Source organism: Lagenorhynchus albirostris, chromosome 2 (assembly GCF_949774975.1).
Source record: "Lagenorhynchus albirostris chromosome 2, mLagAlb1.1, whole genome shotgun sequence".
In the NCBI taxonomy this organism is placed as follows: Eukaryota; Metazoa; Chordata; class Mammalia; order Artiodactyla; family Delphinidae; genus Lagenorhynchus; species Lagenorhynchus albirostris.
Window position 1 is genome coordinate 150191836 of NC_083096.1, and position 14349 is coordinate 150206184.

Sequence of the window (14349 nt, forward strand, 5' to 3'; positions counted from 1 at the left end):
CACATACAAGAGCAACCTAAAAAAAATCAATAGCTTTCCTATATACCAGCAATAACCAATTAGAAAATGTAATAGAAAATAAGATTCCATTCACAATAGCAAGAAAAACTATTAACCACCTAAGAGTAAACCTAAAAATAGAATTTATCTCATGCCCTTACAGATAGTTCAAAATTAGGAAATCCATCAACCTAATTAATCACATTGATAAAATCAAGTTGAAAACTGTACAATTATACAGCAGCTAAGAATATTCAAGAACAGTTTCTGGTAAAAAACACTAAGTAAAACAAGAGATAAAAGATATTTCCTAACTATGATAAAGAGTTGTTTATTTTCTTTTTCTGAGAAACAAAGAGCAAACATCATATTAAATGGCTAAACATTAAATGCACTGCCATTAAAGTCAGGAACAAGGCAGGGACCGTTGCTATCACTCAAAATTGTTTTGTGTAAAAATGAAAGAGAGGACTAGAAAAAGGGAGTAATGACTTCATACAGCAGACCCCATTCCAGAGTCTGAGAATGCCCCCTGCCATAAACAAGAGGACATGCTTTGATTTTATATTACACAATAGAATGGAAATTGAAATCTTACACAAAGACAGAAACTGATCAAAAGAGGTTATTTTCTTCTTTCCCTATCAAAGCCATTGCCAAGTACTATCCAGATATTACTCATACTACTCCTGTCCTCTGCTTGAAGGAAAGATTTTTAAATTGTCCGAACAGTCCTGAGACCTGTCAAAATTTGAATGAGGGACTTCTCTGGTGGCACAGAGGTTAAGACTCTGTTCTCCCAATGCAGGGGGCCCGGGTTTGATCCCTGGTCAGGGAACTAGATCTCACATGCCACAACTAAGAGTTCGCATGCCACAACTAAAAGTTCACATGCCACAACTAAGAGTTCACATGTCACAACTAAGGAGCCCACGTGCCACAACTAAGAAGCCTGTGAGCCGCAACTAAGACCTGGCACAACCAAATTAATTAATTAATTAAAAAACTGAAAGCTTTGATGGGTAGAGTACTCTTGGTTGTAAGTTTTTGCCTTTTGTCACTTTAAACATATCATGCCACTCCCTTCTGGCCTGCAGAGTTTCTGCTGAAAAATCAGCTGATAACTTTATGGGGAGTCCCTTATATGTTACTTGTTGCTTTTCCCTTGTTGCTTTTAATATTTTCTCTTTATCTTTAATTTTGGTCAGTTTGATTACTATGGGTCTCAGTGTGTTCCTCCTTGGATTAATCCTGTATGGCACTCTCTGCACTTCCTGGACTTGAGTGACTGTTTCCTTTCCCATGTTAAGGAAGTTTTCAGCTATCATCTCTTCAAATATTTTCTCAGGCACTTTCTCTCTCTCTTCTCCTTCTGGGACTGATATAATGCGAATGTTGGTGCGTTTGACATTGTCCCAGAAGTCTTAAACTGTCCTCATTTCTTTTTTTTTTTTCCTTTTTAAATTTTTGGCCATAGTACATGGCATGTGGGATCTTAGTTTCCTGACCAGGGATCGAACCCTCACCCCCTGCATCAGAAGGAGGAGTCTTCACAACTGGACTGCTGGGGAAGTCCCTGTCCTCACTTCTTTTCTTTTCTTTTTTTTTAAATAAATTTACTTATTTTATTTATTTTATTTTTGGCTGTGTTGGGCCTTCGTTGCTGCATGTGGGTTTTCTCTAGTTGCGGCAAGCAGGGGCTATTCTTCATTGTGGTGCACGGGCTTCTCATTGCGGTTGCTTCTCTTGTTGAAGATCATGGGCTCTAGGTGCGTGGGCTTCAGTAGTTGTGGTGTGTGGGCTTCAGTAGTTGTGGCTCATGGGCTCTAGAGCACAGGCTCAGTAGTTGTGGCACATGGACTTATTTGCTCTGTGGCATGTGGGATCTTCCCGAACTAGGGCTTGAACCCGTGTCCCCTGCATTGGCAGGCAGATTCTTTTTTTTTTTTTTTTTTTTTTTTTGTGGTACGCGGGCCTCTCCCTGTTGTGGCCTCCCGCTTTTGTGGCCTCTCGCGTTGCGGAGCACAGGCTCCGGACACACAGGCTCAGCGGCCATGGCCCACGGACCCACGGGCCCAGCCGCTCCACGGCATGTGGGATCTTCCCAGACCGGGGCACGAACCCATGTCCCCTGCATCGGCAGGCGGACTCTCAATCACTGCGCCACCAGGGAAGCCCCTGGCAGGCGGATTCTTAACCACTGCACCACCAGGGAAGCCCTGTCCTCATTTCTTTTCATTCTTTTTGTTTGTTTGGTTTTTGTTCTGTTCCATGGCAGTGATTTCCACCACTCTGTCTTCCAGCTCACTTATCTGTTCTTCTGCTTCATTTATTCTGTATTGATTCCTTCTAGTGTATTTTTCATTTCAGTTATTGTATTCTTCAACTCTGTTTGGTTGTTCTTTACATTTTCTAACTCTTTGTTAAAAACTTCTTGTAACTTCTAACTCTGTGCCTCTATTCTTTTCCCATGTCCTTTGATTATTTTTACAGTCACTACCCCTGAACTCTTTCTTGGGTAGATTTCCTATCCCCATGTCACTTAGCTGTCCTGGGGTTTTATCTTGTTCCTTTGTCTGGAACATATTTCTCTGCCATCTCATTTCGTCTAAATTTCTATTTGTATTTTTATGTATGTGGAAGGTTAGTTATGTTTCACAACCTTGGAGAAGTGGCCCTCTGTAGGGGATGTCCTATGTGTCTCTGCTTGTCATGCAAGGGCCAGGGACCAGCTGGCCCCAGGATAGGTTCTGACCTGCATTTGCAGATTGAGTTGCACAGGCTGCAGGATCATAGTTTTCTTGCTTCTGGTGTCTGCCCTCTGGTGGGTGAGGTGGTCTAGAGACTTGTGCAGGCTCCCTTGTGGGAGGGGCCAGTGTCTGCCCACTGGTGGGTGGAGCTGGGTCTTGGCCCTCTGGTTGGCAGGGCCATGCCAAGGGATGTGTCTAGAGGTGGCTGTGGGCTCAGGAAGTCTTTAGGCAGCCTGTCTGCTGATGGGTGGGGTTGTGTTCCCACCCTGTTGGTTGTTTGGTCTGAGGCACTGGAGCCTACAGGCTGTCGGGTGGGGCCAGGTCTTGGTGCTAATGACCCAGGCAGGATGTCTGCCTCCAATAAGAGTTCAAGTAGATGAACACTCCCTGATATTTCTGCCACCAGCTTTTATGACCCCAGAGAGAGCAATAGCCATCCTCTGCCTCCCCAGGACACACCCCCCAAGACCAGCAGATAGATCTGGCCCAGGTCAGAAGTCACTGCTTTTGCCTTGGGTCTCAGTGTGTGCGACATCTTGTGTGCACCTCCAAAAGCGGAGTCTCTGTTTCCCCCAGTCCTGTGGAGCTCCTGTACTCAAGCCCCTCTGGCCTTCAAAGACAAATGCTCTGGGGGGGTCCTCCTCCCAATGCCAGACCCCCAGGCTGGGGAGCCTAAGGGCTCAGAACTCTCACTCCTGTGGGAGAACTTCTGCAATATAATTATTCTCCAGTTTGTGGGCTGCCCACCCAGGAAGTATGGGATTTGAGTATATGGTGAGTGCATCCCTCCTACCATCTTGTTGGGCGTCTTCTTTATGTCTTTGGATGTATAATGGATTTTTTTTTGGTAGGTTCCAGTCTTTTTTATCAATGGTTGTTCTGCAGTTAGTTGTGATTTTGGTGTGCTTGTGAGAGAAGGTGAGCTCAGGGTCCTTCTACTCTGCCATCTTGTCTCCTCTCCAAATCAAGAGAAATATTTTTTAAAAGAGGAGAGATAGAGAGACAGAGAAAGAGAGACAGAGAAAGAGAGAGAGAGAGATGACGATATGGTGAAATATTTTATAATTGAAAAAAATGGTTTTTATCAATAATATAAATGAGGCTTAGTCACATATTAAATGAAAAGATTTTCAAATTGTCAGACAAAACAAAGTCTAACCCTATGTTACCTATAAACACACCTAAAAGAAAGAGATTAGAAAGCGTAAAAATAAAAGAATGGGGGTTTCCCTGGTGGCGCAGTGGTTAAGAATCTGCCTGCCTATGCAGGGGACATGGTTTCCAGCCCTGGTCTGGGAGGATCTCACATGCTGCGGAGCAATTAAGCCCGTGCGCCACAGCCACTGAGCCTGCACTCTAGAGCCCACGAGCCACAACTACTGAAGCCCGCGTGCCACAACTACTGAGGCCCACGCGCCTAGAGCCTGTGCTCTCAACCAAGAGAAGCCACCGCAACGAGTAGCCCGTGCACAGCAACGAAGAGTAGCCCCCGCTCATCGCAACTAGAGAAAGCCCATGTGCGGTATCAAAGACACAACGCAGCCAAAAATAAATAAATTTATTTTTTAAAAAGTCTTAAAAAAAATAAAAGAATGGATAAATATATACCAAGTAAGATGTAAAACACAAAAACAGCAAGGGTCATGATGTTGGTATCTGTCAAGGTAGAATTCTGACCAAAAAGCTTTAAAAAGAAAAAGGAGGACTTTTTAAAATGTTAATGGTTTTAACAATGGAGATATATACTCAATAACACAGCAGTCAGCTTCCACAAAGTAAAAACTACAGCAGATGCAGACAAAATTGAAACACATTAACAAGAGAAAAGTTTGATACATTACTTTCATTCCAAGACAAAGCAAGTGGATGAAATATGAATAAGGATTTAGGAAACCTAATCCAGTGCTACTGAAAATGTGGTTACAGACGGGTGCAAGTTCACGAGCTGTGGTTACCAGATGCCGTGAGATAAGAAGCTTGCTCCAAAATATAAATCAATGAACCACTTCCTTCATCTGGAAAGTCTTGCTACCAAAAAAAAAAAAAAAAAAATCAGCTGAACTATTTTGTGCTTAGTGATATAGTAGACTGGCTACTTTGAGTAGCACTGACCTAAAGAACATAATCAGTATGGTAACAAATATATGTCAAACTCTGAATATCAATATTAGAGAATACACTTCCTTTTGAAGTGCACATGGAATGTTCCTAAAAATGGATATCTTAGGACACAAAGAAAACTAGCAATAAACATCAATCATTATTAGAGAAATGAAAATCAAAACAACTGTGAGATATCACCTCATACCTGTCATCAAAAAGTCTACAAATAATAAATATCAGAGAGGATGTGGAGAAAAAAGAACACTTGTGTACTGTTAGTGGGAATGTAAATTGGTGCAGCCACTATGGAAAACATTATGGAGGTTCCTCAAAAAACTAAAAATAGAGCTAGTGTATGATACAGCAATTCCACTCTTGGGTATATATCTGGAAAAAACAAAAACACTAATTTGAAAATATACATGTACCCCAATGTTCATAGCAGCACTATTTACAATAGTCAAGATATGGAAGCAACACAGTACCCATCAACAGACAAATGGATAAAGAAGATGTGGTATATATGTACAATGGACTATTACTCAGCCATAAAAAAGAATGAAATTCTGCCATTTGCAGCAACATGGATGGACCTAGAGAATATTATGTTTAATGGAATAAGACAGACACAGAAAGATAAATACTGTATGATATGTGGAATCTAAAAAAAATAAAACGAATGTATATAGCAACAGAAACAGACTCATGGATATAGAAAACAAACTACCAGTGGCTACCACTGTGGGGAGAGGAAGGAGGAGGGGCAAGATAGGGGTATGAGATTAAGAGATACAAACTACTATGTGTAAAGTAGGTAAGGGGCTTCCCTGGTGGCGCGGTGGTTGAGAGTCCGCCTGCCGATGCAGGGGACACGGGTTCATGCCCCGGTCCGGGAAGATCCCACACGCTGCAGAGTGGCTGGGCCCGTGAGCCATGGCTGGTGGGCCTGCGCGTCCACAACGGGAGAGGCCACAACAGGGAGAGGCCCGCGTACCGCAAAAAAAAAAAAAAAAAAAAAAAGATAAGCAAAAAGGATATATTATACAGTACAGGAAATTATAGCCATTATCTTGTAATACCTTTTAATGGAGTATAATCTATAAAAATACTGAATCACTATGCCATACACCTGAAACTAATATAATATTGTAAATCAACTGTACTTCAATTAAAAAATAAAATAATGTAAAAAAAATTTAAATGCAAATAATAGACAGCACTTTCTGATTACAATGCTAGATATTAGTGATAATAATAAAGTTTCTGCCACTTGGAAAAAATTTTAATGTACATACTTTTAAATAATTCCTGCAATGAAGGAAAAATAAAAAATTCAGAACTCTTGCTAATAGTAAAAATATTACATCTGAATAAATGACCTACAGCAACAAAAGTTATCAGAGGAAAATTCATACACTAAATACTTATATCAATGAATATGAAAGTAAATAAATGAAACATTGATGTCACAAAGATAGAAAAAGATCAAAGAAAACCAAAGGAAAGCATAAGGAAGGAATTGATGAGTGAAAAATTAATGAATTAAAAAAATAGAGACAGAATAAAAGTAATACAGAAATCAAAAGGCTTATTTAAAAACACTAACAATGTGCACAAACTATTAAATAACTTAATTTTTTTTTTTTTTTTTTTGCGGTACGGGGGCCTCTCACTGTCGTAGCCTCTCCCGTTGCGGAGCACAGGCTCCGGACGCGTAGGCCCAGCGGCCATTGTTCACGGGCCCAGCCGCTCCGCGGCATGTGGGATCTTCGCGGACAGGGGCACGAACCCGCATCCCCTGAATTGGCAGGCGGACTCTCAACCACTGCGCCACCAGGGAAGCCCTAACTTAATTTTTTAAATAAAGTATAAACATACAAACTAAATGACAAGCCAGACATGGCCATCAAAACAGAGCCTGTTAATTTGTACAATTTTATGCAAATAAATATGAAAACAATGAAATAGATAATTTTCTAGAAAATTATAATTTATCAAAATTGACCCTCATAGAGATACAAAATCTAAACAGACAGAATTCTGTAGAAATACAAATTTGTAAAACAGAAACCCAACAAAAAATGCATCAGGCCCAAATGGCTTCAAGGGTGATTTACACTAAATCTTTAAAGAAAAAACCTGAATGTTACTTAAACAATTCTAGAGCATAGAAGATGAAGAAACACTTCTAATTTCTTTTTGTGGAGCAAGTATAATCAAGTAAATGAATAAAAAAGGTAAAATATTAGTAAACATACCTTAATAGCACATTAAATAAATATATATAACCAAGTGGGGTTTATTTCAGGAATATAAAGATCATTTAACACTAGGATATCTGTTCACATAATGTATCAAATTTATACACCTAAGGAGAAAATGATCTGATAATCTCCATAGATGCTGAAAAGGCATTTGACAAAATTCAAAGCCCATTCATATTAAAGACTCAATAAAAAGAAATTGAGGGATACTTCCCTTACATAGCTTGACCCCAAATTCAGCATCTTAATTAATTAGTGGGCAAACACTAGAGGCTTTCTTGCTGATGATATAATTTTAAAAAAAAAATTTTTTTTTTCTCCCAGATTCCTGGCACAGACCTTCAAAAACCCTTGGAATTTCCTGCGTGATGAAAGTGTCTTGTTAGTTATAACAAGCCCCTTGATACTTGAGTTTATAAAATCAACTCTTGAGTTGATATATTTAATACTTTATAAATTCAAGTTTATGCTAATAAGGAGTTTCATGGTGATGATTCATGGGGGGAGGGGTTTGGTAGCTTCAGGATGGGGGCTGGGGCCAGAGGAACCAAACCAGTGATTAGAGCTTTGGAACTCAGCCCCACCGTCAACCTCGGGGAAGGGGATAGGGACTGGAGATTGAGTTCAGTCACCAACCAAGCCAATGGTTTAAAAACCCTTGGCCAGGAGGCTAAGGGAGCTTCCCCAGCTGGTGAACACCTTAATAGGCTTAGGGGATAGTATCTCTTCATCTGGCTGTTCATTAGTATCCTTTGTAATAAAATGGTAATTGTAAATATAGCACTTTCCTGAGTTCTGAGGGTGGTTCTGGTGAATTTCCCACCTGAGGATGTTGTGAGAAGCCCCAAATTTGTATCCAGCCAGGCAGAAGTGTGGGTGGCTTGGGGACACCCAGGACCTGATGTGGAGGCAGCCTTGTGGGACTGAAAACCTTAACCTGTGGGATCTTCACTAACTGCAGGTAGTTGGTGTCAGAATTGAATTGAATTGTAGGACACGCGGCTGGTAACAGACAGTGTTGGAACTCATTGCAAAAATCAGAAAGAAGACAAAGATGTCCACTTTTTTAAATACAAGAGAAAACAATTAGAATCATAAGAATTGAAAAAGAAGACATAAAGTTACATCCATGTGCAAATAATATAGTTCTAGGAAACTTATAATAAATGGAAAACCTCCTATGAAGAGGAAATGTATTTTGTCAAGTAGCAGGATATAAAATTAACATACAGAAATAAAGAGCTTTGTAACTGAAACAGGAGGGAAGGGGGCAGGGCACAACCTTTGAAAGAATGACATAGACTGAGGACATGACTGATTAGAACCAAATGGGTCCAAGATGGCAGACAAGTCGACTTCCTCTAGACCTTGAGCCTCAGTATAACACATCACTGTAACACATCAGCAAGCTAAATGGCACACCCACAGGTGCCATGACAGTTCCAAGGCAGACCATAAGGATCAAAAAGTGGGCGGTGGCCCAATTCCTGGAAATCCCTGCCCCTTCCTGAAATAGCTGGAATACTCCTCCCATGATTAACATATGAAATTACCCACCCCTATAAAAACTGACCACCCCATACCCTGGGGCTGCTCTCGCCTTCTGAGATGGCCCACACTCTGTCTGTGGAGTGTGTTCTCTCTAAATAAGTCCTAATAAATGGGTAAGATAAGTTCTTACCTATCACTTTGTCTCTCACTGAATTATTTCTGCAATGAGACATCAAGAACCTGAGCTTCATTAAGTCCTGAAACAAGGTGTGTGATCTCAGTTGGAAGACCATGGGTTTTGGCTGGTTTCTAGTCCTAGCACGTGGGTTCGAGTCCCAATCTGAGGTGCATGGTATCATAACCACTTGGAAGAAATAAAGGAAGAGGAGAGCCCTGATTCCATTTACAATAGCAAAAGCAAAACAAAACAAAATGCAGGCACAAATTTAGAACTGTGTAAAACTTAACGTGAGGAAAACTATAAAACATTCTTACAGGACAAAAAGTAGGTTTGAACAAATGGGAAAACATACCATGTTATTGATCAGAAGAATCAATATCAGAAAGATATCAATACTTGCCAAGTTAAAAGTTTGTAAACTTAATGTGATCCCAGTAAAAATATCCTCAGGTTATTATTATTTTTTTCTGGAGCCAGACAAGTTGATTATAAGGTTATTTTGGAAAATAAATACAAGACTAGCCAGAAATCTCCTTAAAACGTAGAGAGGGGCTTCCCTGGTGGCGCAGTGGTTGAGAGTCCGCCTGCTGATGCAGGGGACACGGGTTTGTGTCCCGGTCCGGGAAGATCCCACATGCCGTGGAGCGGCTGGGCCCGTGAGCCATGGCTGCTGAGCCTGCGTGTCCAGAGCCTGTGCTCCGCAACAAGAGAGGCCACAACAGTGAGAGGCCCGCGTACCGAAAAAAAAAAAGAGTAGAGAAATGGTGGACTAGCCTTACCTCACATTGAAACAGTTATAAAAACTCTCCTATTGAATGAAATAATGCCATTTGCAGCAACCTGGATGGATCTAGAGATTATCATACTAAGTGAAGTAAGTCAGAAAGAGAAAGACAAATACTGTATGATATCACTTACATGTGGAATCTAAAATATGACACAAATGAACTTATTTATGAAACAGAAACAGACTCACAGACATAGAAAACAAACTTAGGGTGACCAAAGGGGAAAGGAGGTGGGGGAGGGTTAAATTAGGAGTTTGGGATTAGCAGATACAAACTACTATATATAAAATAGGTAAACAACAAGGTCCCACTGTATAGCACAGGGAACTATATTCAAAATCCTGTAATAAACCATAATAAACCATTCAGATATATCTGAATCACTTTGCTGTACACCAGAAACTAACACAACATTGTAAATCAACTATACTTCAATTAAAAACAGCTCTCTTATTAAAACATTATGGTATTGGTGCATAAACAGACATGTGGCTAATCGAACAGGATATAAAATTCAAAGATAGACTCCAAAGGCATATGGAAATTTAGTGTTTGATAAACAAATGGTGTTGGAACAACTGATAGCCAAGTGGATAAAGATAAAATTGGATCCTGGGACTTCCCTGGTGGTGCAGTGGTTAAGACTCTGCGCTCCCAATGCAGGGGGCATGGGTTCGATCCCTGGTCAGGGAACTTGGTCCCACATGCATACTACAACTATGATTTTGCATGCCACAACTAAGGAGCCCACCTGCCACAACTAAGACCTGGCACAACCAAAAAAAAAAAAAAAAAGATAAAATTGGATCCATTCCTCACACCTTGCACTTGGATATATTCCAAGTGGGTCACATATCTAATGTAAAAATATAGTCATACAAATACTAGAAGAAAACAAGTTTTTTACAACTTGGGAATGAAGAGGACTTTCCTAACTATGATACCATATCTGGATTTAATAAAGGAAAGATGGGTAGATTTATCTACCTAAAATTTTTAAAAATTTAAAAATTGCATGCCTGAAATACCATGAGCAATGTAAAAGTTAAATAAAAACCAAGACAAAATTGTAACTAATATCATAAAAGCTCAATATCCCTAATATATAAAATTTTTCTAAATATTGAAAAGAAATTCAAATCCTAGTCTAACCCAGTAGTAAATGAGAAAGTTATAGAAAAAAATGCAAATAGCTCTTAAGTATATGAAAAGATGCTTAACTTTGATATACTACTTGTATAATAAGAAAAATGCATATTAAAACTAAAATGAGATACCATCACTTATTTATCAGATTTGCAAAAATCTCAAACTTGACAACACACTGAGTTGGTGAGACTGTGGAGAAATAGGTACTTTCATGTATTGCTGATGGGGGTGAAAAATGGTACAACCATGGAGGGGGATTTGACAAGAGCTAGCAAAACTATGTGTGCATTTATTCTTTGCCCGAGCAACCTACCTTCTAGGTATATGTAGCTAAGATTAAATGGTAAAAACTTGAAGTGATGAATACTCAAGGCTATTTATTGCAGCACATTTTGTAATAATAAAAGACTGTAAACAGCCCACATGTCTATCTGTACAGGACAGGTGAATAAACAATGGCACATACATGCACTGGAATATTAGTCAAATGTAAAAAGAAGAATATCTCTATATATTGCTAAAGAGTGATCTCCAGGATAAAAGTGAAAAAAGCAACATGCAGAAGAGTATGTATAGTATTATACTTTCTGTGTAAGAATGGAAAAAAGTATATATATGTATGTATATATATATATTTCTATTTTCAAAATTTTAAAGTGCATAAACCAAAACCTAATAAATAAAAATGATTACCTATAAGGAAAAGGATAGGGATGTATCTCTCTCAATGGACCTTGTTTTATAGTTTTGATATCATAAAATATACACACAGTTAAAAAACAAACTTAACTACAAAAGAAAAAAGCAACAATTCCTCACTACAACCATCACCCTCACAGTTGTCATGCTTTGTACCCAAGCTTTTGCCTTAGAGTCCTATGATTGTTGCAGTAATCTCTTACACTAAGAATGTGAGGGCAAAAGCAAAATGCCGTTAATAGGTATAAGGAAGACCCTAAAGCAAGGGGGAATTTCTATGCCATTATTTTAAAGTTAGGAAGCTCATATTTTAGCTTGACAATGCACTTTATATGATATCAAGATGAATGCAAAATGAAGGAAAAAATACCTTGTGTTATATATATATATTTTTTAAATGACCTTAATCTTAGTAGATTTTTGCCTTTGGTTCATATATTTCTGACCAAAAGGTACAATTCTGTTCTGAATGTGCATTCTTAATCTATTCAAGTTCATTTACTCAATTTATTAGTTTTCTTAGACCAGTCTGAATAGCTAATATGTGGCTCTTTGGCTAAGGCTTTTTCCTTCTGTTTAGAAACCTGATGTCTATTTTGGGAACTAGAAAAAACATAAATTGCTTCAATAGAAAAGACTGTATTTAACTTAAAAAAGAGAAAGAGAGAGAGAGAGAGAGAGAGAAAGAGACAAGACCTACCAACCAAATGCAATATGTAGCTCTTGTTTAGATCCTGATTTAAATAAAGCAACTATAACAAGGTATTTTGAGACAATTGGGGAAAACTGAACATGGACTGATTATTAGATGATATTAAGGAATTAATAATTAATTTTGTTGGGTGTGATAATGAAATAGTGGTTATGTTATGGTTATAAAATTAGTCTGTTTATGTTAGAGATTTTTACTGAAGAATTTACAAAGTGAAATGATGTCTTGGATTGTTTTAACATACTGCAGCAAAAGAAAAAAAAAAGTAGTGGTGGGTAGGATAGAGCATAAATAACAGGAATAGAATATTGATAATTGTTGAAGCTGGATGATAGGTGCTCGGAGGCTTCTTATACCATTCTTTCTACTTTATGCATGTTTGAAATTTTCCATAATAAAAAGGTATGAATTCTCTCACTCATATGTCTCCCCAGGTGAAGTCATTGAACTCAAAAGAGCAAGATCAAGTGTTAGATCAAATAAAAGTTTTATAACATAAATTACTTTCTTTAAGTTGCTTTCTTTGGTCTTGAAAACCTTTTAACGGATAGAAGTTAAAATATTATGGAAGAATAAAAGACCATTGTCACAGTCTGTTAATCCCATATGCTTCCCATGAGAAGGATAAATAGTTATATGGCAGTTCTATGGGATCCAGGATCCAATATAGAAAATTTTCCCAAAGGGCTCTCTAACACTCCATCCTTCCTTTTCTTCTTCTTGTTTTTTTATTTTTTTAATCAGCGGGGGCAGATGGGGAAAAAATGGAGGCATGAAGTAATCTCCTATTTGACTAGTTAGAGCAAAGTAAAGATGGGGGCTGGTGGCCTTTGGTTTGAGATACTCTGATGTGATAGAAACAAAAGTATATTAAGTCTAAAAGGACTATCATTTGAAATCACCAGGTGAAGCTAACTTTACCCTAATAAATAGAGCACATTTAGAAAGCATGTTATCTTCAGCAAATGGCTCTTTTGCGAACTAGCACCTGGCTTGCTCCTGGACTCCAGGAGAGTATAAAGACACTTAGCCATGAAATACTTGGTGACTGTACAACCCCAACGGATCCCAAACCATAAAACAGAGTGCACGTCATCCATCAAGTGGAAGTGGTCTTATAAGGCCAGGCCTAAGTCTGAATATACATGTAAGTTGCATGAGCTGACTGCTTACATTCCTAGTATGTCTACTCTCATCACTTGCCTCGGCCAATGCCAATGACCTCACAGAGAGTTTCCTATGATCAATGAGCCAAGAGAAAAAACGTTTAGCCTTTTTACAGAATACTCAGCACAGGACACTGGCTGTGGCCAGAAGTATACTACTGTGTCCTGTATTCCATTCGGAGTGTCCCTGATGGACTGCAGAGAAGGGAATCTTTCTAGTGGGTAGAACTTAAGTAGCACATCTTCTTGTCCACTCTCCTTGTTAGGGAAGATGGTCTGAGGTAAGTCCTCACAGGGACACGTAAAAAAGTGGCAAGTTGTTAACTGTATGGTCAAGGACTTGGAAGGAGCAAAATAAGAAAATTGATGACAAGAAAGATTGGAGAAGAGGTATGTAGATGGATTTAAGACGCTCTTAAAATGGGTCTAGACTATGAGAGTATTTATTCATCTTCAGAATGGAGGAGACTCCCCATAACCTGGTAAACAAGATGACCTGTTCTGTGGGTGTCAGTCAGCCTCCCTCCCTAGTCACTCCCTACTTGCTCAATGGATTCATAAATTAAATGGGTTCAATGACATGGACTTCCCCTTACTTTGACATTACTGAGGCCCAATTTACCAGCAAGAGTCACTAACCCTTAGCCCCCTGCATGTGGGGGCAGCCAAGTACCTGGAGGCAGATTGATTACATCACAACATAGTAGTGATTTGACCCCCATTGGAATAGACATTTATTCTGATTTGGATTTGTTTCCCCTGCTCACCATGTCTCTAGCAGCACTACTGCCCAAGGCTTGTTAAGTGCCTTATGCTGTTATGGTATCTCATATGTATGAATCACGTTCATTTAAATGCAAAAAAAAGACACCCGACACATTTTGAATATGGAATCCCATTAGCCTAGGTTTATCTTATTCTTATGCATGAAAGGAAAAGAGAAAACTTCCAATCATGCCCAATAAAGAGTACATCTGTGAAACTCCAGTATGTCTGGAGTCCTTGAAAATAGCTTTTTCTCAGTTGTTGGAAAGATGCTGTTCCCC

The 14349-nt window shown here is 39.1% G+C and overlaps 1 protein-coding gene across 6 annotated transcripts in view; it reads left to right on the forward strand.

The window, feature by feature from the left end:
• Positions 1-3257, forward strand: part of TMEM53 (transmembrane protein 53) — a 447568-nt gene extending 444311 nt beyond the window's left edge. For all 6 annotated transcript variants that reach the window (XM_060140247.1, XM_060140249.1, XM_060140252.1 and 3 more), the window contains one exon: positions 3246-3257. The gene's annotated coding sequence lies outside the window, so the exon portion shown is untranslated. The remainder of the gene's footprint in view (positions 1-3245) is intronic.
• The last annotated feature ends 11092 nt before the right edge of the window (positions 3258-14349 follow it).